General features: G+C 40.6%; 1 non-coding gene across 1 annotated transcript; it reads left to right on the forward strand.

The window, feature by feature from the left end:
* Positions 1-22,293: 22,293 nt before the first annotated feature.
* Positions 22,294-22,400, forward strand: LOC120109790 (small nucleolar RNA R71). Its single transcript, XR_005510568.3, has one exon. It is a non-coding gene; the product is annotated as a small nucleolar RNA R71 (small nucleolar RNA).
* The last annotated feature ends 219 nt before the right edge of the window (positions 22,401-22,619 follow it).

A 22,619-nucleotide genomic window follows, 5' to 3' on the forward strand; every position in this document is an offset into this window, starting at 1 on the left:
GAGCCCAAAAATAAATATTAAGCTTATAATTTGAATTGTTAATTAAATACAGGTTAATACTTTTTGCCATCAAAAAATGTTTGTTGCCAATGCATTCCAATACATTCTGCAACCAAACTATTGGTGGGGGAAGATAGACATTCAGTGACCATTTTTTTGGTAGCGGAAGACAAACCTTCCACGACCAACTATTTGGTCGGCGTTGAAATTAGCGACAACAGATTTGGTCGCTGATAATTTTCTTCGGCAACCAAATGTTGGTCGTTGTTGGTGTACCTTAGGTGACCACACAATATTGGTCGCTAAAACCTTTCAGTGACTAGGGTTCGGCGACGAAGGGTATGCTAGTCGCGAAAAGGTTTCGGCGACCAAATATGGTTATTCGGCGACTAGAATCTTAGTCGCTGAAAGTGTATTTTCTTGTAGTGAGTCCTACTCCAAGTAGGACTCTTATTTAATAAGATCAAGCCCAATTAATTAAGTCCAATTGATTCAATTAAATTGCAATCTAATTGCAATTACTCCTTCTTCAACTCACTAACTCTTAGTGGGTTAATTAATTATCAATCAAATTGATAATCATGAACTATTGTGATTCCAAATCACAACTAAACCATCGGATCGGTTAATACCTCTATTGTGTGTAACCCCATAGGTTCTATTCTGTCTGGTAGTGAGATATATTATGATCCCTATCATAATATCATTGAAACTCCTTCTTATGGGTTGGAACAATTCCAACTCTTCTCATTTGGGTTCACTGATCACCAAGTGAATGCCTTTGAGTCTCACAATTCACCAATGACACCTAGCAGCATGTAGTGGCAACCCAGCAGAATGGAATGATGAACCTCTAGGTGTAGTTAGTGTATGATACAGTCCCTCTATCGTGGATTCCGACAGGATGGAGGTTATGGATAACTCGTCAAACCCCTTCATCTGTCATATGTAAAATTTATTCGACTTTAGTTCGAGATTGGAAAACTATTTTTCCAAAAGCTACCTTGGCCAAGGATTTACGAACTCAGTCTCATAAATCACATAAGATCTCTCCTAATCTATCAAGGTCGATAGATTCCATCTAGATGCATCCCTACTCCTACAATGAACCTACTGCAGCCAATCTGCACCACAAGAACCCAAATGGATAGGGCCCATGTTTATGTGCTCGTCAAACTACAGCAACCTTAATGTGAATAGCCGAGACATCGCAGGTCAAAGGAACAGTCATACAACTGCAGCATCAAGTATGTCACTGACGAGTGGATAGACATCCAAGTGACTACTTGCTATCGTCATGCTCAGTACCCTTGTTTTCTAACAAGCACTTGCACAATCACTCCAGTGTCCCCACACTATGGACTCAAGACTCGTCCATCAAAGAAAGCGATCTGTGCACTAATCTCAGCGGATCGATCACCGTCCTCGTGATGATCCATCGATCAGGAGCAATTCAGGAATTAATCACCAATGACACATGCCTCAAATTCTCAACTCTTGAAAATATGCATCATCATCTTATTAATTTCTTGGACGATTCATGGACACATAAGAACATAAATAAAAAGAATGCCCAACTTAATAAATTCATAATTAGGTTAAGTACAAATTTATGCCCTAGAACTAAATAATGCGTTAGCCAAATTGGCTTCTAGGGCATACTTCTAACAGATCCTCCATTGGGCGAATGGCCAGGGGGCACTGATCGAGGTCAGCGGGGCCGAGGGTCGGCACTGGATGTTGGCATTCCGCTGGCATCGATCGTACCTTCAGACGAAGTCCGTTGCGTCCTTTTGAAGTGTGGGCCAATAGTACCTTGGCGCAAGATTTTATGGGCTAGTGCTCGGCCTCCCAGATGGTTCCCGCATATCCCTTCATGAACCTCTCGTATAGCATAGTCTGTCTCTGACGGGCGGAGGCATCTGAGGAGAGGAGAGGCGAAAGATTTTCGGTAGATCTTGCCCTCATATAATATATATCGGAAGGCTTGATGCCTGATTCGGCGAGCCTCAAGCTCATCATTGGGAAGGGCTTCATTTTGTAGATAACTGATGAGCTCGTCCATCCAGCTCGGCTCAGTGTCGATGCAGAGGGTCGGCTCAGGCTCTTCCGTGCTGGGCATTTGGAGATATTCGAGCATTGTTGCCTTAGGAAGCTCGCTCATGCGGGAGGTCGCCAGCTTCGATAGTTGGTCTACCCTTAGGTTCTCTATTCTGGGGATGTGCTGGATATTGAAGGAGCCCAGGATGGATGTGAGGTCTCGCACCTTTTGAAGATATCTTTGCATCGATGGCTCTCTTGCTTCAAAGTTCCTCAGGATCTGGCTCACGACTAGTTGGGAGTCGCTGAAGACTTTTAGGTCCTCCACTTTCAGCTCCTTCGCCAGTTTGAGCCCGGCGATGAGCGCCTCGTATTCTGCCACATTGTTCAAGGTGGGAAATTCGAGGTGTAAAGCCTGATATGCGACCACCCCGTCCGGGCTGGTGAGAATGAGGCCTGCTCCGCTCCCCCCCGAGGTCGAGGAGCCGTCCACATATAGAGTCCATGGTTGCCTCGGGGTCTCCTCCGCTGGTGTGGGTGCGAGCTTAGAATCATCCGGCAGGGTGCACTCCACAATGAAGTCAGCGAGCGCCTAGGCTTTGATTGCTGGCCTCGGACGGTATTCAAGGTCGAACTCTCCGAGCTCAATTGCCTACTTCACGATCCTCCCGGCGCGATCCGACCGCTGCAGAATTTGCTTCATAGGCTGGTCGATCAGTATGGCCACAGTATGGGCCTGAAAATAGGGTCGGAGCCTCCGAGCCAAGATGACCAGAGCAAAGATTGTTTTCTCCAGTTTAGAATATCTTGTCTCAGTATCCCTCAGGACCCGACTGGTGTAGTACACTCATCTTTGGAGCTTGTTCTCTTCTCGGACCAGGACCGAGCTTACCACAACCGGAGAGACGGCCAGGTACAAATAGAGGAGCTCATCCTGCTGAGGTTTGGTGAGTAGTGGCGGAGAAGCAAGAAGGTGCCTAAGCTCTTCAAAAGCTTGCTGGCATTCCTCCGACTATAAGAAGTCTTTCGATCGCTTGAGAATTTTAAAGAATGGGAGGCACCGCTCGATCGACCTGGAGATAAATCTTCCCAGAGCTACGACCCGCCTTATGAGCCGCTGTACCTTCTTGACCGTCTTTGGTGGCACCATCTCTTGCAGTGCTCGGATCTTCTTAGGATTTGCTTCGATTCCACGCTGGGTGATTACGAAGCCAAGAAATTTGTCCGAGGTGACTCCGAATGCGCACTTAGTAGAGTTGAGCTTCATCCGATACTTTCTAAGTGTGGAGAATGTCTCATTGAGGTCAGCTACATGGTCCTCCGTTGTTCGGCTCTTTACCAGCATGTCGTCCACATAGACCTCCATGTTTTAGCCTATTTGATTTTTGAAGATTTGGCTGACCAGTCTTTGATATGTTGCTCCGGCATTTTTCAACCCGAAAGGCATCACTTTGTAGCAGTAAGTGCCCCGGTCGGTGATGAAGGCCATCTTCTCCTCATTTTCTGGCGCCATTCGGATTTGATTGTATCCCGAGAAGGCGTCCATGAATGTCAGCAACTGGTGTCCCGATGTGGGGTCCACAAGCTGGTCGATGCTAGGAAGTGGAAAGCTGTCCTTTGGGCAGGCTTTATTCAAGTCGGTGTAGTCCATGCACATGCGCCACTTTCCATTGGATTTCTTCACGAGGACCACGTTGACGAGCCAATCTGGATAGGAGACCTCTCGGATGAAGCCGGCCTCGAGAAGTTTGTCCACTTTCTCGACCGCTGCTCGTTGTCATTCTGGGGCGGAGCTCCGTTTCTTCTGCCGCACGGGCCTGCAGGTCGGCTTCACCTGAAGTTGGTGAACCATGACCTCAGGGTCGATTCCCGGCATGTCGAGGGCGACCAGGCGAAGACGTCCATGTTGGACCGAAGGAACTCGATCAGGCGGTCTCTTTCGAGGGAGCTCAGGCCGAAGCCGACCTGCACGGTTAGCTCTGGACAATTTTCTTGTAAAGGAATCTGGGTAAGAAGCTCACCAGGCTCTACCTGTTCTTTTCGGGAGTTGTCCCGCACCTTCAAGGTTTCGATGGGCAGCGCCTGACCTGATACTTGGGTTGGCACCTCAGCTGTTTGCTCCTCTTGGCTTGGTGCTTTAGCCGGTTGCTTTGTTTTGTGGGTTGCCATATAGCACCGCTTAGCTATTGACTGGTCCCCACGAACTTCGCCCACTCCTTGGTCGGTGGAGAACCGCATGAGCAGGTGATAAGTCGAGACAACAGCCCGGAGGGCATTAAGCCCTGGTCGTCCGAGAATGGCGTTGTAGGCCGAGGGCAGACGGACCACAAGGAAATCCATCTTCACAGTGTTTTCTCGGGGAGCGAGCCCGACCGTGACAAGAAGACCGACCTCACCCTCAACCGGACCGAATTTCCGGTGAATCCGACCAATGGAGCATTTATTCTCCGAAGCTGGTGATGAGAGCACAAAAGTGCAATCATCGTACCACCTTAATTAGTATTATAATTAATTTTTAATGATAAAATTAATGAATTAACATTGTATTTGTGTTTGAGTGCAAGGAATCTAAGAGACCCAATAACATTGGGTTTGAGCCCAATGCTCGACAACCCGAGCTCAACAAATTTTCCAGCTGCCATGCAAGCATGAAATCCCACGCCGTCCATCAGATCACCTTCCAAATCAGTCCCACATCAAGGCCCCGCGATCATTTCCTTCTCAGCCATCCGCCCAGCTAATCATCAACATCCCAAATAAATCCACTCCGTCCGCATCTTCAACGAGTCCTCCTAGCATCCCACGGATCACGGCACCATCGCAGCCGTCCATCTTTTCAGCTCCAAGGATCTCGTGATCGGCTCAACCTCCCATGCCCGTGAAGCATCCGCCCCCGTCCGACTGCAGCGTGATCCAAGCTCCTCTCAAATCCCAGCTTCCAGCCGGATCAGCCTCCAAATGATCCCGAGCGATCTCCAAGCCTCCGACGTCGCGTCCGTGATCCACGCCTCCTCCCAGGCGCCCGTTCGAAGCAGCTTCTTCCAACTGGTTGTCCGCATCGCAACGCCCACATCTCCAGCATCCCACGATCAGCGTCAAGCTCCTTCCATCCGCAACGTCCCAACTTCATTCCACGCATCACCGGCAGTCTGCCCTCTCCTTCCGCCCGTGATTCAGCCATCCGTGAATCACCCCCTCCACGGATCAAGCTCCCGCGTCCGCGTCCAAGGATCCGGCCATTCGAGATGTCCGCCCGTGATTCTCCCCCACACGCCACGGATCAAGCTTCCACGCCTTCCTCCGAGAAATCCCCGCTTCTCCCTTCCGGATTCAAGACCCCCCTCTGCCTCTGCTTCCGCCCATGATGCGGATGCTAATCCCGGCGTTTCAGCCTCGTCCGTTGTCCATGACGCGTCCGTGATCCCGCCACCGTTTTGATTCTCAAGCCAGCTTCAAGGTGGGGGCGAGCTATAAAAGGAGGTGGTGCTCGGCTGTTGAGGAGGAGGAAGAAGAAGGGGGCCGGCGGGTCCACAGAAAAGAGAAGAACAGGAGAGAGGGCTCGGTTTGGGAGAGAAGAAAGAAAATCAAAAAGAAAATCAAACAGGGGAGATGGCTCTGTTTTGTGAAAAGAAAGAATAAAAAATAGGAAGGAGGAGGGTGGGAGCTCGGAGGCGAGTGGCCGGCGGGTCCAAGGCTGGTGGTCGGCGGGTCCAAGGAAGAAGAAGGCTCGGCTACTTCGGTCCACAAAGAAAGAAAAAAAAAACAGGGGAGGCCCTGTTTTCCGAGAAGAAGAAAGAAAGAAATTCTATTTTAATGTTTTTTTTCTTCTTTTGTTTAAGTGTTTAACCGAGTTACTTGTTCCTTGTTCTTTATATTTTATTTTATTTTTTATATTTTTCTTTTCTTTCTTACTCTTGTAAGCACTTGTCCTTTTATGCAATCTATAAATTTATTTTATGCAATCTATATTCCAGTCTGCAATTTTCCTAGCACTATTTTCATCCAATTTATGTTAAAGCTTTAATTTCTATTGTTTTTAATTTCTGTATTTTCAAGTTTCGCTCTTCAACTTCTGTAATTTTTCTTTTTATGCAATACAATTAAATCTTCCTTCATGCAATTTGTGTTCGCTTCAATCTTCTTATTTTCATCCATTTTAATTTATGCCAAAACTCTTCTTTGATTAATAAAATAAATGCTTTTCGAATTTAAATACCTGTCTTTTAGTTAATTTCAATTAAAAAACATTCTCCGGTAGACTAGAGAATCCATCAACATCCTCAAAATAATGTTTTTCTTCTATCATTCAAAAATCGATTTTAAATCCGAGTGAACATTTTAATTTTTATGCAACTCCAATCGCCTCCCTATGGATCGACCTCTTACAACCGCTATTCTTCGAGGTGGAAAGGTAAGAGTAGAATTTAAATTCAACTTTTGTTCGTCGGTTCTAACAACGATCTGTCTAGCGTATTTTTAGGTAGGCAGGAATCGGACGAACAGAATTTTGGCGCCGTTGCCGGGGAGGCAAATCGAGAAGCAAGAACGATCACGAAGATCAAATCGGATTTTGGATGTCCGGAGTGAACGCACTCCGGTAGTAAGTTTTTTTTTATTTTTACTTTTATTAATTTTCCTTATTTTGATAATTTTTAGTTAATAATTTCGTAGTTATAAAATTCTGAAATTTGAAATTCGAAATTTAAAGTTTTTTTTAAAAAAATGTAAATAAAAAATTTAAAATTCAAAAAAAAAAGATAATTAAAAAAAATTGAAAAAATTTCCAAAATTCAAAAATTCAAAAATTTAAATTCAAAATTTGAATTCTGTGATTCGAAATTTGAAATTTAAATTTAAAAAAAAAGTTAAAAAAAATTAATTAAATCAAAAAGAATAAAAAAAATATTATTTTTGCTAGTAATTGATAGGGTGCAATCCTCCGAGGTGATCATACCTCTATTGGGGCTCCTCACGGAGTAATCTCCAGAGCTTATTCAACGGGCATTCGGAGATTGACTGACACATAAGAATTGTGTTTAGTTTACATTCAAGTTATTGCTATATAAAAATTAAAAAAAAATAAAAAAAATTATTAAAAAAAATAGTAAAAAAAAATTGCTTGCTCATTTAATCAGTACAACCTAATGACATTGCATAAACTTTAAAAAAAAAATATTGATTATTTGCTGCATTTAGTATTAAGCATTTGCATAAAATAATTTAAGGGCAAAACCCATTAAAAAGATAAGGTCGGAAAGTCATTACCTGTCCTTAGCCCAAAAATCACCACCTTGCAACATATCCTAAGCCAAATTAAATTAAAATCAAATTAGACGTTGGCCTTAGGGTTTTCGAGCTCAATTAGGCTCTTGGAAAGAAGCGGCTGAAAGCCACTCCAGTGAGGATTTAGTAATTGGTGATGTCTAAGAAAGTTTTACAACAGTGAGAACTGTTACGGGTATTGTGGTATCGGTGTATCCCTTCTGGCACCACCACACACCCCGGGACTTTTCTGGTCACTGGTTACTGGATCGCTTAACTGGTAAGCTCAAGCTTAATCTAAAAGGGAGATTAGGGGCTGTCTAATCTAGGAGAGAATTTTAGGAACTTTTTTAACCTGATAAATCTCTGTGCAACTAGATTAAAAGCTACCAAACCTTCTTTAACCTCAAGATTAAAGAGCCAATCCATTGTGTGGTGTTGATTGTGGTCATCTTGGTCTAGCCCTTCTTCTTATCTTTTAGGATTTCGTTCATTTTAGGAGTCGAGTCTAATTAAGTTGTGATAATGTATGCATGGTAGAAGGTCATTAAGGGATAAGTTAACCCCATTTGATCCTGAGATTGATAGAACTTTTCATCACAACCTGCGAACTGTAAACTAACCGTCGATCTCTACAATGGGTGAACATATTAGAACCCTGAATGAATTGTTTGCACCCGCATCTGCTAGTTTCCCTACTTGCATAGTATTACCAATTAATAATGCAGCCCAATTCGAGATTCGGGCTGCAACAATAAACATGTTACCCAAATTTTATGGGTTTGAAAGTGAACAACCCTACATTCATTTAAACAAATTTTTGACAATCTGTCAAACGTTTAGAAATCAAAACTTAGATGAAGAGGGTATTAAATTAAGGTTGTTTCCCATGACTTTAGAGGATCGTGCTGCTGCATGGTTGTATTCCCTTGCTTCAAATTCCATCACATCATGGGAACAACTATCTAAGAAGTTCATGGCTAAGTTCTATCCTATGGTAAAGACTGAAAAAATTAAGGATGCCATAAGAACTTTTAGAGGAAAATCTGAGGAGGAATTTTTCCAACTTTGGGAAAGATTCCATGATCTTTTGGTCAAGTGCCCGCACCATGGGCTTGATAAGGCTGATCTGGTCCACTTCTTTTATAAAGGACTACCTCCGGCACATAGAAACATGATTGAGTCAATGCACAAGGGTAGGTTCATGAACCAAACCCCAGATCAAGCCTATGAATTTCTTGTTGACTTAGCTGAAAACGCCCAAAATTAGAGTAGCTATGGTGAGGAAGTAAATAGAGATGAGTTCGGGTCTAGAAAATCAGGTAATTATGAAATGAAAACAGACCCAGATCTCAAAAATGTCATGTCCAATCTGGTGACTGGAATGAATAGCTTAAGCAAAAAGTTTGATGCTTTCACTGTTTCCACTAGCTCGAGTTCATATAAAGAGTTAAATCCCATCATGAAAATGGATCACGAGTCACATAGTTTATGTATCTTGTGTAACAGTTCTGAGCATCTAGTGGAGTGTTGTCCTAGTTTACCCAACATAAAGGTCGAGCAAGCAAATGCTCTAAATTCGTATAGTGCCTTCAAGAAGCCCACTCCTAATTCGTTCAGCCCAGTTTACCATCCTGATAATAGGTTCCACCCAAATTTCTCATATAAGCAGAACGAACCTATTCAGCATCAAGGTGGTCCACCAGGTTTTCAGAGGAACTTTTCCAGGATAGGTCCATCACAAATGAACCAACCTTTGGTTCCATCTGTACCTACTTACAATACCCCTGCCCCACAACAATCTTCAACTTTAGAAACCATGATGGCTAATATGATGAAGCAGCAACAAGACTTCATCCAACAGCAACAACAGACCAACATGGCTCAAACACAAACTAACCAATTTCATGCGCAAGCGATTGCAAAACTTGAGGTTAGTCTGAGCCAAATAGCTAACTCTCTAGGGGATAGGAAGAGAGGTGAATTGCCCAGTCAGCCAGTACCTAACCCTAGTAGGCAACAGAATCAAGGGCCGAGAGGCCAGTTTCAGATTGATTCTAATGGAAACCCTACCCATGAAGTCCAAGCAATTACCACTTTACGGTCTGGCAAGCAAGTGGACAACAAAGTCCAACTTTCTGTGCAAGAAAAAGAAGAAAAACATGAACCAAACCCCACCCAGAAAAAGGTACAAGAACAGGGAACACAAGAAATAGAGGAGAAACCAATAGAAACTTACACACATAAGGCTCCCTTTCCTAGTAGACTACAAGACTCAAAGAAAAAATCTCAGTACGATGAAATCATGGAAGTCTTTAAAAATGTTCAAATAAATTTACCCTTCCTAGATGCCATCAGACAGATCCCCTCCTATACAAAATTCTTAAAAGACCTAACCACGGTGAAAAGGAAAACCAGTATTCCTAGACAAGCTGTGATGGCGGCACAAGCCTCATCTCTTATTCAACAACAGATTGCCCCAAAATACAAGGACCCCGGTTGCCCCACTGTTGAAATTAAAATAGGAGACACCATCATTCGGAGAGCCCTATTAGACTTAGGAGTAAGTGTAAACCTATTACCCTATTCTGTCTACACCGAACTAGGTTTGGGGGAATTAAAGCCCACAAACATTACCTTGTCATTAGCAGATAGGACTGTGAAGTATCCCAAAGAAATTGTGGAGGATGTGATTGTAAAAGTTAATGAATTCTACTACCCTGTGGATTTTGTAGTCCTTGAAACTGAACCAGTAAAAAATCCAGAAAGTCACATCCCGGTGATCCTAGGTAGACCATTTTTGGCCACTTCAAATGCTGTGATTAGTTGCCGAAATGGAATAATGATTCTAGCCTTTGGGAACATGACTGTCCAGCTCAATGTTTTTCATAGTAGTAGTCAGTCAACAGAGATGGACGATTTGGAAGAAATTCACATGATTGAGAATATGATTAGCAGTTCTTTTGAAGAGTCGAGTTATTCTGACCCATTAGAAAGATTTTTGGCTAATTTTGGTCAAGATTGTGAGTCAAGTCAAGAGGTTAATACATTGTTAGATTCCATTCCTATGATGGATACTAGCAGATGGGCCACCAAGTTTGAATCATTGCCTATTTCGGAATCTCAGCTAGTGTCATCCAATGTCAAACCTCCACAACTAGAACTTAAAGACCTTCCCGAAAACTTGAAGTATGCATTTCTTGGAGAAAACAAGACCTTACCTGTTATAATTGCATCGAATCTAACTAAAGAACAGGAAGAGAAGCTGTTAAGTATCCTTCAGAAGAATCAGGAAGCTATCGGTTGGTCTATAGCTGATATTAAGGGGATTAGTCCTTCTGTGGTCCAACATAAAATCCATCTAGAAGAAGATGCAAAAATTTCTAGAGAACCACAAAGGCGACTTAATCCAATCATGAAGGACGTAGTTCGAGCCGAGGTCATCAAGCTTTTAGATGCAGGAATTATATATCCTATTTCTGATAGTCAGTGGGTAAGCCCAGTTCAAGTCGTACCTAAAAAGTCTGGCATCACTGTGGTGAAAAATGATCACAATGAGTTAGTCCCTACTCGAGTCCAAATGGGATGGCGAGTATGCATCGACTATAGGAAGCTTAATGCCATGACTAGGAAAGACCACTTTCCTCTACCCTTCATCGATCAAATGCTAGAACGGCTAGCTGGCCACTCCCATTACTGTTTCCTCGATGGTTATTCTGGATATAACCAAGTCCCTATCGCACGTGAGGATCAAGAGAAAACCACATTCACCTGTCCTTATGGCACTTATGCCTATCGTCGCATGCCTTTTGGGCTATGCAATGCACCAGCTACATTCCAACGGTGTATGATGAGTATTTTCTCCGACATGGTGGAGAAATTTTTAGAAGTTTTCATGGATGATTTTTCTGTATTTGGATCCAATTTCGATGAATGTCTGCACCACTTGACACTTGTTGTAGAACGCTGTAAAGATAAAAACTTAGTTCTTAACTGGGAAAAGTGTCATTTCATGGTAGAATCAGGAATTGTTTTAGGACACATTGTGTCACAAAGGGGAATTGAGGTGGATAAGGCCAAAGTAGAATTAATTGCTAAATTGCCACCTCCTAAGACTATTAGGGAAATTCGATCATTTTTAGGGCATGCGGGTTTTTACCGTCGTTTTATCAAGGATTTTAGCAAAATATCAAAACCCTTATGTGATTTGTTGGCCAAAGATACTGTTTTCAATTTTTCACCAACTTGTGTAACTGCTTTCGAAAGACTGAAGTCTGAATTGACTTCAGCACCCATCATAAGGTGTCCTGATTGGAGTCGTCCTTTTGAAATCATGTGTGATGCATCCGATTATGCCATAGGTGCTGTCTTAGGTCAGCGAGTAGAGAAGCTTCCCCATGTTATTCATTATGCGAGCAAAACTCTGAATGACGCCCAACTCAACTATTCCACCACTGAAAAAGAATTGTTGGCAGTTGTTTTTGCCCTAGATAAATTTCGTCCCTACCTGATAGGATCTAAGGTTCTTGTTTATTCCGATCATGTCGCCCTTAAGTACCTTCTCACAAAGAAGGATGCTAAGGCAAGGCTCATTCGTTGGATCCTATTGCTCCAGGAATTTGATCTCGAAATTCGAGATAAAAAGGGATCTGAAAATGTAGTAGCTGACCACTTGTCCAGACTGATTGTTGAGTCATCTGCAGAATCCTTACCTGTATCCGAAACTTTTTCGGATGAACAACTAATGATGATTTCCCATACCAATGTTCCATGGTATGCTGACATAGTCAACTACCTCGTTACTGAACAAATGCCCAGCTCTTGGACCAAACAGGAGCAATTTCGCTTTCTAGCTCATGTGAAGTGGTATTTCTGGGATGAACCATACCTATTTAAATATTGCCCTGATTAGATCATCCGACGGTGTATCCCTGAATACGAACAAAGGAAAGTCCTTTTCTTTTGTCATGACCACGCTTGTGGTGGTCATTTCAGTGGTAAAAAGACGGCTGCAAAGGTTTTGCAGTGCGGATTCTATTGGCCCACACTATTTCATGACTCACACGAGTATTGTAAAGCATGTGACCGATGTCAAAGACTAGAAAAAATTTCAAGAAAAAATGAGATGCCCCTGAACCCGATCTTAATTGTAGAAATCTTTGATGTTTGGGGTATTGATTTTATGGGTCCTTTTCCTATGTCATTTGGGCACCAGTACATACTCCTAGCTGTTGACTATGTATCTAAGTGGATTGAGGCTATCGCGTGTAAGACCAATGATCACAAAGTAGTGATCAAGTTTCTTAAGGAGTCTGTCTTCGCTCGCTTTGGCACCCCTCGTGCTATCATTAGTGATGGGGGGAAACATTTTTGCAATAGAATTTTTAAAGCCCTTGCTAGGAAGTACAACATCACCCACAAGGTCGGTACACCATATCATCCACAAACAAGTGGACAAGTTGAGATTTCCAATAGAGAAATCAAGACCATCCTTGAAAAAACTGTCAACCCATCACGAAAGGATTGGTCCCTTAGGTTAACGGATGCATTGTGGGCATATCGAACGGCCTACAAAACACCAATTGGAATGTCCCCATATAGGATTGTCTATGGCAAGGCTTGCCATTTACCTGTCGAGTTAGAACACAAGGTCTATTGGGCAATTAAACGCCTAAATTTCGATCTCGACAAGGCAGGAGAACATAGAAAGCTACAGCTCGACGAGCTTGAAGAAATTAGGAACGATGCTTACGAGTGTGTTAAGAAGTACAAAAATCGCATGAAAATCATGCATGATAAAATGATTACTCGTAAAGAGTTTCACCAAGGACAAAAAGTTCTTTTGTATGATTCTCGATTACATCTATTCCCTGAAAAACTTAAATCTCGCTGGACTGGCCCATACACGGTAGAGAAAGTGCATCCACATGGTGCAGTAGTAATATGCAATACCAAGGATAGTAGGTCTTTTCAAGTCAATGGACATCGTTTAAAACCATACCTTGAGTATCTGAGTCCAGAAGTCGAGGAGACACTTCTGACCGACCCTGTCTATTATGAGTAAATCGGAATTGTCTGGCTGAAGACATAAAACTTAGCGCTCTTGGGAGGCAACCCAACATGTAAATATCTTCTAATTAAAAAAATAATAAAAAAAATAATAATAAAAAAAATTCAATAAATTACTAACATGCAGGTTTGGAAGATTTTGCCCCAATTTTCAATTTACCTACCCATGTCAGGTAACTTCTCCTCTGTCCTCTTACTGCTTTAATTTTTCTTTAACATTGAGGACAATGTTAGATTTAGGTTTGGGGGTATTTTTAAGCATTTGAAATTTTATAAAAATAATGAAAAAAAAATTAGTTAAAATTTTTTGAAATTTTAAAAAAAAAAATCAAAAAATTACAACACGCAAGGTATATAAAATCTAAGAGCCCAATGACTAGTTGGAAGTAGTGCAAAGTGAGTTCTTTTTATTAAGTTCCTTTTAGTGAGTTGTAAGCTAATTAGTGCTTTGAATTTCACAACACATCTGGCCTGCATTTTCTAAGGTATAGGTTCGACATTGTGTTGAGAATATGGTAGCAACCTCGAATCTTGATGAACCATCCTTTTCTGATCCAAAAAAAAAAATATTTGGTGGATTTAGTCAGGTACATCGAAAAGGGCTACCTATTGTCAAAGGTCAGCGGGCTTGTGATGAGGAACCCGAGCATAGGTCCGTAGGGGAGTCTTGATGCCCGATACCTCATACCAACTGGTGTGAGAATTGTCGACTAATTGCTTGCTACATGGAGGAATCATCACAGGAGTAAAAGTGCACAATATATACATTATCATTTCTCAATCAAAAAAAAAAAGAAAAAAAAAGAGAAGAAAAAAATGAAAAACAAAAAAATGTATATTGACCTTAAAAAAGACAATAGTGTGAAAGCCGTCGTTGTAAAAATTCGAGTAAACTGGAATATTACATATAAAGCCCATGAGGTATTAAAGTAAATATCCACAGCTCTCGAAATCCTGCAGAAAAGATGATTTTGAATCAGCAAATAGGTCTTGTCCGACCAATTCTTGGAAACTACTAATATTAGCGATATTTTGGAGATCCGAAACTGCTACGCTTTTAATCTTGCTCTTTTAAAAAGGGAAATTAAACGTAGGATACCCCAAGTATAGGGTGTAGCAAAGTAATATTCTCGGTGAGACCGAGATCGAATCCACAGGGATTTGACAGTGAACAAAAACTAAAGGCTAAATAATATTCGGATTGACAAAATATAACTAAGGCATCAGGATTCAGCCTAGCATTTCATCATGCTTTTCCTAAAATCATCTATTATCTCAGTTAAATAGATTTAGTTTTATGGGCAGCGTTACAGTAATTCTATTTTAAACTACAGGGATTTCTAAGCATTTGTTATACCCGGGAGAAATAACAAATCAAAGAAAATATATAAGTTTGAAATAATTTTTATAAATTTCCTACACCATAAATTAAATCAAAAACATTAAAATCCCATTGATGATTAAATGAAATACATGAAGAAAATACTAGGCTTTTCCCTAGCCTTAGCTAGAGAAGATTTAGCTACTCATATGAAATGGGAACATTTTATAAAATGGATTAGCATAAAATAAATAAAATAAACATAAACCCCTTTTTTTATCTTTCTTCTCTCAAGGAAAAAGAGCACTCTGTTTTCCTTGAATCTTCTCTTCTTCTTCTCCCGTCCGTGGCCTCTTCTCCTCTCTCGCTCGGCTGGGAAAGAAGTTGGCTTCCTTGGTTCCGTGACCTCCCCTCGCTTCCTCCTCTTCCTCCTCCGGATGGTTCTCTCCTTCCTCGCCGGCTGATTTCTCCTCTCCCGTCGGCTGTGTAGGAATGAACCCGTGCGGCTGCCTTCTCTCGGACCGCTCTCTCGTTGGCTGCTTCCCCCTTTCACCGGATGGCTCTCCCCCTCTTTTATAGACACCTTCAGCATGTTGAAGGGAAGACAGAAGGACGCTGCTGGGATTTGAATGCTTGGGACTCTTCGGCTGCAGGAACGGATGGGGGGTTGTTGAGGCGGGATGCGAACGGACGCTGCTGGGAAGAAACGCTCGGAGATGACGAACGTTTGGAAGCTGCGATTGAGAAGACTCCTCAGATGGCTGGAACTTATTTGCTGGAAAGGGAGTGGAGGACTCGGCTGGATGAAGTCGAATCGCTTGGGATGCTCTTCTTCATGGCTGGGACGCGTGGAATAAATTGGATGTTGAATACGGCTTGAATGTTCTTGAAACAGGGGAGACGAAAGCCATGGATGCGATGTGGCTTGAATTGAAGAGCTGAGTGCTGGGTTTGTTCCAATACTGAGGAAAATGAATGTTGCCACGGTTGGTTGGAGGACTTAAACATTTGGAAGTTGATACCAAACGGATACTAGGTTTGAGAAGCAATTGGATTGCTTTGGGACTTTCGAGACGGCACAGGGACACTTGAAAATGTTGGGAAATCACTTGCTTCAGCTCATTGATGGAAATTTTATGTTAGAAACTGTTGAGTCGCCTCATCACGGTCACTGGGGAATTCGTTGAGCTCGAACTACCAGGCATTGCGCTAAAATCCAGCATTTTTGGGTCTTTTGAATTACATGCACTCCGACACAAATAAAACATTAATTAATTAATTTTATTAATAAAGATTAGCTATAATACTAATTAAGATAATATGAAAATTTCACTTTTGTACTCTCATCACACCCCCCAACTAGCTTATTGCTAGTCTCTAGCAATTTAGTGTAAAAATGATAAAATGAGAGTGCAAAAGTATTGTTTATTAATATGCATGAATTAAAATAAATACTCACTTTCGTAGAGCATGACGATTGCACTTAGCACGTGCAACAAGCCGTTAAACCCCTAGGTTACCCTAGTGGACGAGTGTTGTCTCGTGAGGGTTTGCAGTGATGTTACCCACAAACATCGTTTTTAAGTTAGAAAATACTTTAGTACATAGCAACCCTTAAGGCAAATGTAAATGTGACGTCTCAGAACACCTATACCTCCACCACAATTGGGTACCCCTTGAGTTCTAGGTGCACTACTCAAATTCACAAGTGTTAACTATCATTTGTTAGCTCCCGATCCACTAAATTTTCTGAATATCACATGTTATTTATCCAGAATGGTTCGCATATAAAAATGAAGCTATCAATCCCAACTAGACATCCCAGGTACACAGAGTTCTAAAATAATGGAGTCAAACCAGTCATCCACATGTCACTTGGTTTAAGTTTAACTAACTCACTCATGTTTAAAATATTATTATTTTTTTTTTCTTTTTTTTTCTTTTTTTTTTTAACACAATGACTACAACAGTCCAACTCCATTAGGCTCTAGTAAGGTCCATGTAACGAGCTTTGGGTCAATGACTCTTGATCCAGTTGGCTCAAGGCATTAGGTGAAACACCCCTCGGACTTAATTACTCGAACCAGACTACGCCACGAGGCCAGACTAATCACTTATTTCAGTTATTTTCACCTTTTTACGCGAACACTCGCTGCTTTGTAGGCAAGAGGCCCGGTTACTCAGTGAAGACAAACTGTATTATTTCTCTCTCTTTATATATATATATATATATATATATATATATATATATATATATATACATATGTAACGTGACTGTATTGTGACTATAGGTCAACCAAGGTCAGAACATAAGGCACCCAGGTGATCTAGCCGGGAATTTCAAACTCAATCTTTATGTGAGAACCAAATCATGAACTTTAGGATAAGGACACTCGTACTTTCTTGCAAATAAGATCAACAAACAAGTAGGTAAAACAAGTGAACTCCTGAGGCCTTCCTATTGTCATTGAATACCTATGTGGGGATCTAGTAATAGGTCTCTGATAAGTCATAATGCTCCTTGCCTTAATAGCTGCACATGTTTATTTCTTTGAAAAATATAGTGGTAATTAAATGACTACAACATATATGTTTAAATATTTTTTTTTTTTTTTTGAAATATATGACAATTGGTATGATATATAGAAAAATATAGTAATCTCTCCCCCCAACTTAAATTCAACATTGTCCCCAATGTTTCAACATGAGTGCATTAAATATGATTGTATGAAGTATAATAAGGCTAAAGGTGAGAATTTACCTGATAGAATGACTGCACACTGCTGTTGCTCACCAATTGTCATATGAAAGAAAGAAAAATTATGTACAAACAGAGGATCTCTAGCAGATATAGAGATCAATCCTGATAAACAGGGTCTCCCAGATTGGTCGATTCAACCTCTGGGGTAAAGTTGTCCAAAAATAACTTCAAACGTTGGCCATTTACTTTAAAAATATTACCGGTGTTTGGATTCTCTAGTTCAACGGTTCCATACGGATAAACAGTTTTAACTATAAATGGGCCGGTCCATCTAGATCTCAATTTTCCTGGAAATAAATGAAGTCTTGAATTATACAATAAAACTTTCTGGGAAGGCTCAAATGTTTTTCTCATAATATTTCTATCATGAAAGACTTTCATTTTGTTCTTATAAATTCGAGCATTCTCATATGCTTCCTTCCTGATTTCCTCTAGTTCATTAAGTTGAAGTTTGCGTAGTGAACTAGCCTTATCCATATCAAAATTAAATCTCTTAATAGCCCAGTATGCCCTATGCTCCAATTCCACAGGCAAGTGACAAGGTTTGCCAAAAATAAGACGGTACGGAGACATACCAATCGGAGTTTTATAAGCAGTACGATAAGCCCAAAGTGCATCAGTTAAACGCAAGGACCAGTCTTTGCGATTTGGGTTAACCGTTTTTTCCAGAATATTCTTAATTGATCGATTTGATACTTCAACTTGTCCACTTGTTTGTGGATGATAAGGGGTGGCGATTTTATGGGTGATCCCATATTTTCGCATTAAAGCCTCAAAGGGCTTATTACAGAAGTTTGAACCCCCATCACTGATGATGGCTCGAGGTGTTCCAAATTTAGAAAGAATGTTTTCCTTTAAAAATTTTAGAACAGTTTTGTGGTCATTATGTTTGCAAGGAATTGCCTCAATCCATTTGGAGACATAATCTACAGCTACTAGGATGTACAAATTTCCGAATGAAGGAGGAAATGGGCCCATAAAATCTATTCCCCAACAATCAAATATTTCGATAATTAAAATTGGGTTGAGGGGCATCATATTCCTACGAGTTATCCCACCTAACTTTTGACAACGCTCGCAAGCTTTGCAAAAATTATGGGAATCTTTAAACAAGGTGGGCCAATAGAAACCGCACTGTAAAATTTTTGCAGCCGTTTTCTTAGCAGAGAAATGACCACCGCAAGCTTCAGAATGACAAAAGAAAATGACACTAATAAATTCGTCATTAGGTACACATCTCCTAATAATTTGATCTGGGCAGTATTTGAAAAGATAAGGATCATCCCAAAAAAAAATTTTTATTTCAATCAAAAATTTTCTTTTGTCTTGTTTATTCCAATGACTTGGTAGTTCACCTGTGACTAGAAAATTTGCAATGTCTGCAAACCAGGGTGAAGATGTGATCTCAAACAGTTGCTCATCAGGGAAAGTGTCTTTTATGGGTGAATTGTCTAAGAAATCTGGAAAAGTGAGACGGGACAAGTGATCAGCTACTACATTCTCTACCCCCTTTTTATCTCTTATTTCTAGAAAAAATTCTTGGAGCAGAAGGATCCACCTAAGCAAACGCGCCTTAGCATCCTTTTTTGAAAGAAGGTACTTAAGGGCAGCATGGTCAGTGTAGATAATGATTTTGGATCCAATCAAGTAAGACCTAAATTTTTCTAGTGCAAATACTACGGCGAGTAGTTCTTTTTCCGTAGTGGTGTAATTCATTTGTGCACTATTTAAAGTCTTACTTGCATAGTAAATAACATAAGGCTTTCTTTCTTTTCTTTGCCCTAGAACTACCCCAACTGCATATTCACTAGCATCACACATAATTTCAAAAGGAAGTGACCAGTCAGGTGGTTGCATGATGGGAGCAGAGGTCAGCAAGCTTTTAAGTTTATCAAAAGCTTTTTGACATTCTTCAGACCACACAAATTGGGTTTCCTTCTGAAGGAGATTACATAAGGGTTTAGATATTGAGCTAAAATCTTTAATGAATCTCCTATAAAATCCTGCATGACCCAAAAATGAGCGTATATCTTTGATAGTTTTTGGGTTGGGTAAGTTAGCAATTAAATCAATTTTAGCCTTGTCTACTTCAATTCCTTCAGATGAAATGACATGCCCGAGAACAATTCCCCTAGTTACCATGAAATGGCACTTTTCCCAGTTTAAGATTAGATTCTTCTCCTCACACCGAATTAAGACTAGCCTTAAATGGTCTATACAGTTTTTAAAAGAGGAGCCGAAAACAGAAAAATCATCCATGAAGACTTCCAAAAAACGCTCAACCATGTCAGAAAAAATACTGAGCATGCATCTTTGGAAGGTTGCAGGAGCATTACATAATCCAAAAGGCATTCTCTTGTAAGCAAATGTGCCAAAAGGACATGTAAAAGTGGTCTTTTCCTGATCTTCAGGATCAATTGCAATTTGGTTGTAACCTGAATAGCCATCTAGGAAGCAATAATATTTATGACCCGCTAACCTTTCTAAAATTTGATCAATAAAAGGTAGAGGAAAATGATCCTTCCTAGTGACAGAATTAAGTTTCCTATAGTCAATGCATACACGCCAACTAGTGGGGACCCTAGTTGGAACTAATTCATTGTTGGCATTTTTGACTACAGTAACACCAGATTTTTTCGGGACCACTTGGGTTGGACTTACCCATTTACTATCTGAAATTGGGTAGATCATACCCGCATCCAGAAGTTTCAGAACTTCTGCTCTAACCACATCCTTCATGTTTGGGTTTAATCGACGTTGAGGTTGACGAGAAGGTTTGGCATCAACTTCTAAGTGGATTCTATGAGTGCAAATTGAGGGACTAATTCCCTTGATATTAGCAATTGTCCACCCTAATGCTCCCTTATGCTCTTTGAGAATTTCTAATAATTTTAATTCCTGATTTTGTTCGAGTTGGGATGATATGATCACAGGAAAGGTCTCTTCTTGACCAAGGTATGCGTACTTGAGCTCGGATGGCAAAGGCTTTAGCTCAAGTTTAGGTGCTTGAACACTAGATGGTAGAGGACTATTGTTGCGTGTGGGCAATTCTTCAAAACGAGATTTCCACCTATCTGTATCCAACAAAGGAGCTGAATCTAATATAGCACTGATTTCTCTAAAATTTTGGTTGATATCTGTATTTCCGAAATGAGTTAGGCATGTTTCTAAAGGATCAGAAGAAAGAGATGGGACAAGAACATCTTCTACAATGGAGTCGATCAGATTAACTCCATGAATTTCATCATTTTCATTGTCATTATCGGGTTGTTTACAAATGTTAAATATATTAAAATCTATAGTCATATTCCCGAATGACATTTTCATTATTCCATTTCGACAGTTGATTAAAGCATTGGAAGTAGCTAGAAATGGGCGGCCTAGAATGACAGGTATTGGAGTGGTACAATTCATGACAAGCTGGGTATCTAATACTATGAAGTCGATTGGAAAATAGAATTTATCAACTTGGACAAGTACATCCTCGACTATACCTCTTGGTATCTTTATAGATCGATCGGCAAGTTGGAGAGTAACCTTGTTGGGTTTTAGTTCACCAAGTCCTAATTGTTCATAAACTGAATAGGGCAGTAAGTTAACACTAGCACCTAAATCCAGAAGGGCTCGTTGTATCCTGAAGTTTCCTATGAGGCAAGATATGGTAGGACAACCAGGATCTTTATATTTAGGTGGGGTGTTGTGTTTGAGAATAGCACTCACCTGTTCAGTTAGAAAAGCTTTCTTTTGTACGTAAAGCTTTCGCTTTATGGTACAAAGATCTTTTAAAAATTTGGCATAAGATGGGATCTGCTTAATGGCATCTAATAGAGGAATGTTAATCTTTACTTGTTTAAAGATTTCCAAAATTTCTTGATCAGGTATTCCCTTTTTAGCTGCAAGCAAGCGCTGAGGAAATGGAGCAACTATCTTATGATGCAGTATTGGATCATTTTGTTCATTATCATCTTCATCATTCTTTTCAATAGATTTTTTAAGTTTGTCATCTTTTGTTGGAATTTCTTTGTTAATTATTTTTCCACTCCGAAGGGTTGTGACAGACTTTACTTGCTCAAATTTAGGTTGGGATGAACTTGCTTCATGGACCTCATGTTGACCCTTTGGGTTAGATTGAGGTTGGGCTGGAAATGTCCCTTTTTCCCTAACATTGAGTTGAGCCTCAATTCTACCTACAGAATTTTTAAGTTCTTGAAGTGACTGTATGGTATTCTGATTTATCTGGGTCTGCCCTTGCATGAATGCCTGCAAAGTATCCTCAAGAGATCTCTTATGGGGTGGCACATAGGGTATGGAATTCCCTTGAGATTCATTGGCAGTGGGTCCATGTCTCCAACTAAAATTAGGATGGTTTCGCCAACTAGGATTATATGTTTCAGGAAATGGTCTCTTATAAGCATTTGTGAAATTCGCTTGATCATGCAACACTTCTTGGAAGGCGGGGATTGTAGGACAATCCTTGGTTAAGTGTGCATTACTCTCACAGATTTCACAAATACTTTCATCTATAGTAGGTGTCTTTCCTGTATTGGCTCTGCTTAATTCAATGGCTTCAACCTTCCTAGTTAGATTAGCAATCTTTAAATTTACATCATTTTCTTCTTTAACATGATACATTCCTCCTTTAGTATTAGTCGATTTTTGAGGTTTCTCGTTCTTATCTATTGTATCCCAGGCCTGTGCATTTTCTGCCAACAGATCAAAATAGTCCCAGGCTTCCTCTGGTTCTTTATTCATAAATTCACCATTACACATCATTTCTACAAATTGTCTCATATTGGAGGACAAACCATCATAAAAGAAACTAATGACCCTCCAAATTTCATATCCATAATGTGGGCAAGCAAGGAGAAGGTCCTTAAATCTTTCCCAACACTGAAAAAATGTTTCTCCATCTTTTTGTGCAAAGTTCATGATATTTCTTCTAAGTGTGTTTGTTTTATGTGTTGGGAAGAATTTCTTTAAAAATTCTCTTGTCATTTCTTGCCAGGTGGCTATGGTCCTAGGCCTTAAGGAGTGTAACCATGACTTAGCTTTTTCCTTTAAAGAAAAGGGAAATAACTTAAGCTTCACTACCTCTTCATTGATATTATTAAATTGAAGTGTTGAACACACTTCATCAAATTCTTTTAGGTGCAAGTAGGGACTTTC

The sequence above is a fragment of the Phoenix dactylifera genome, chromosome 8 (genome assembly GCF_051530095.1).
Source record: "Phoenix dactylifera cultivar Ajwa chromosome 8, Ajwa_hap1_PhDact_Kaust_v1.1, whole genome shotgun sequence".
Taxonomy (NCBI): Eukaryota; Viridiplantae; Streptophyta; class Magnoliopsida; order Arecales; family Arecaceae; genus Phoenix; species Phoenix dactylifera.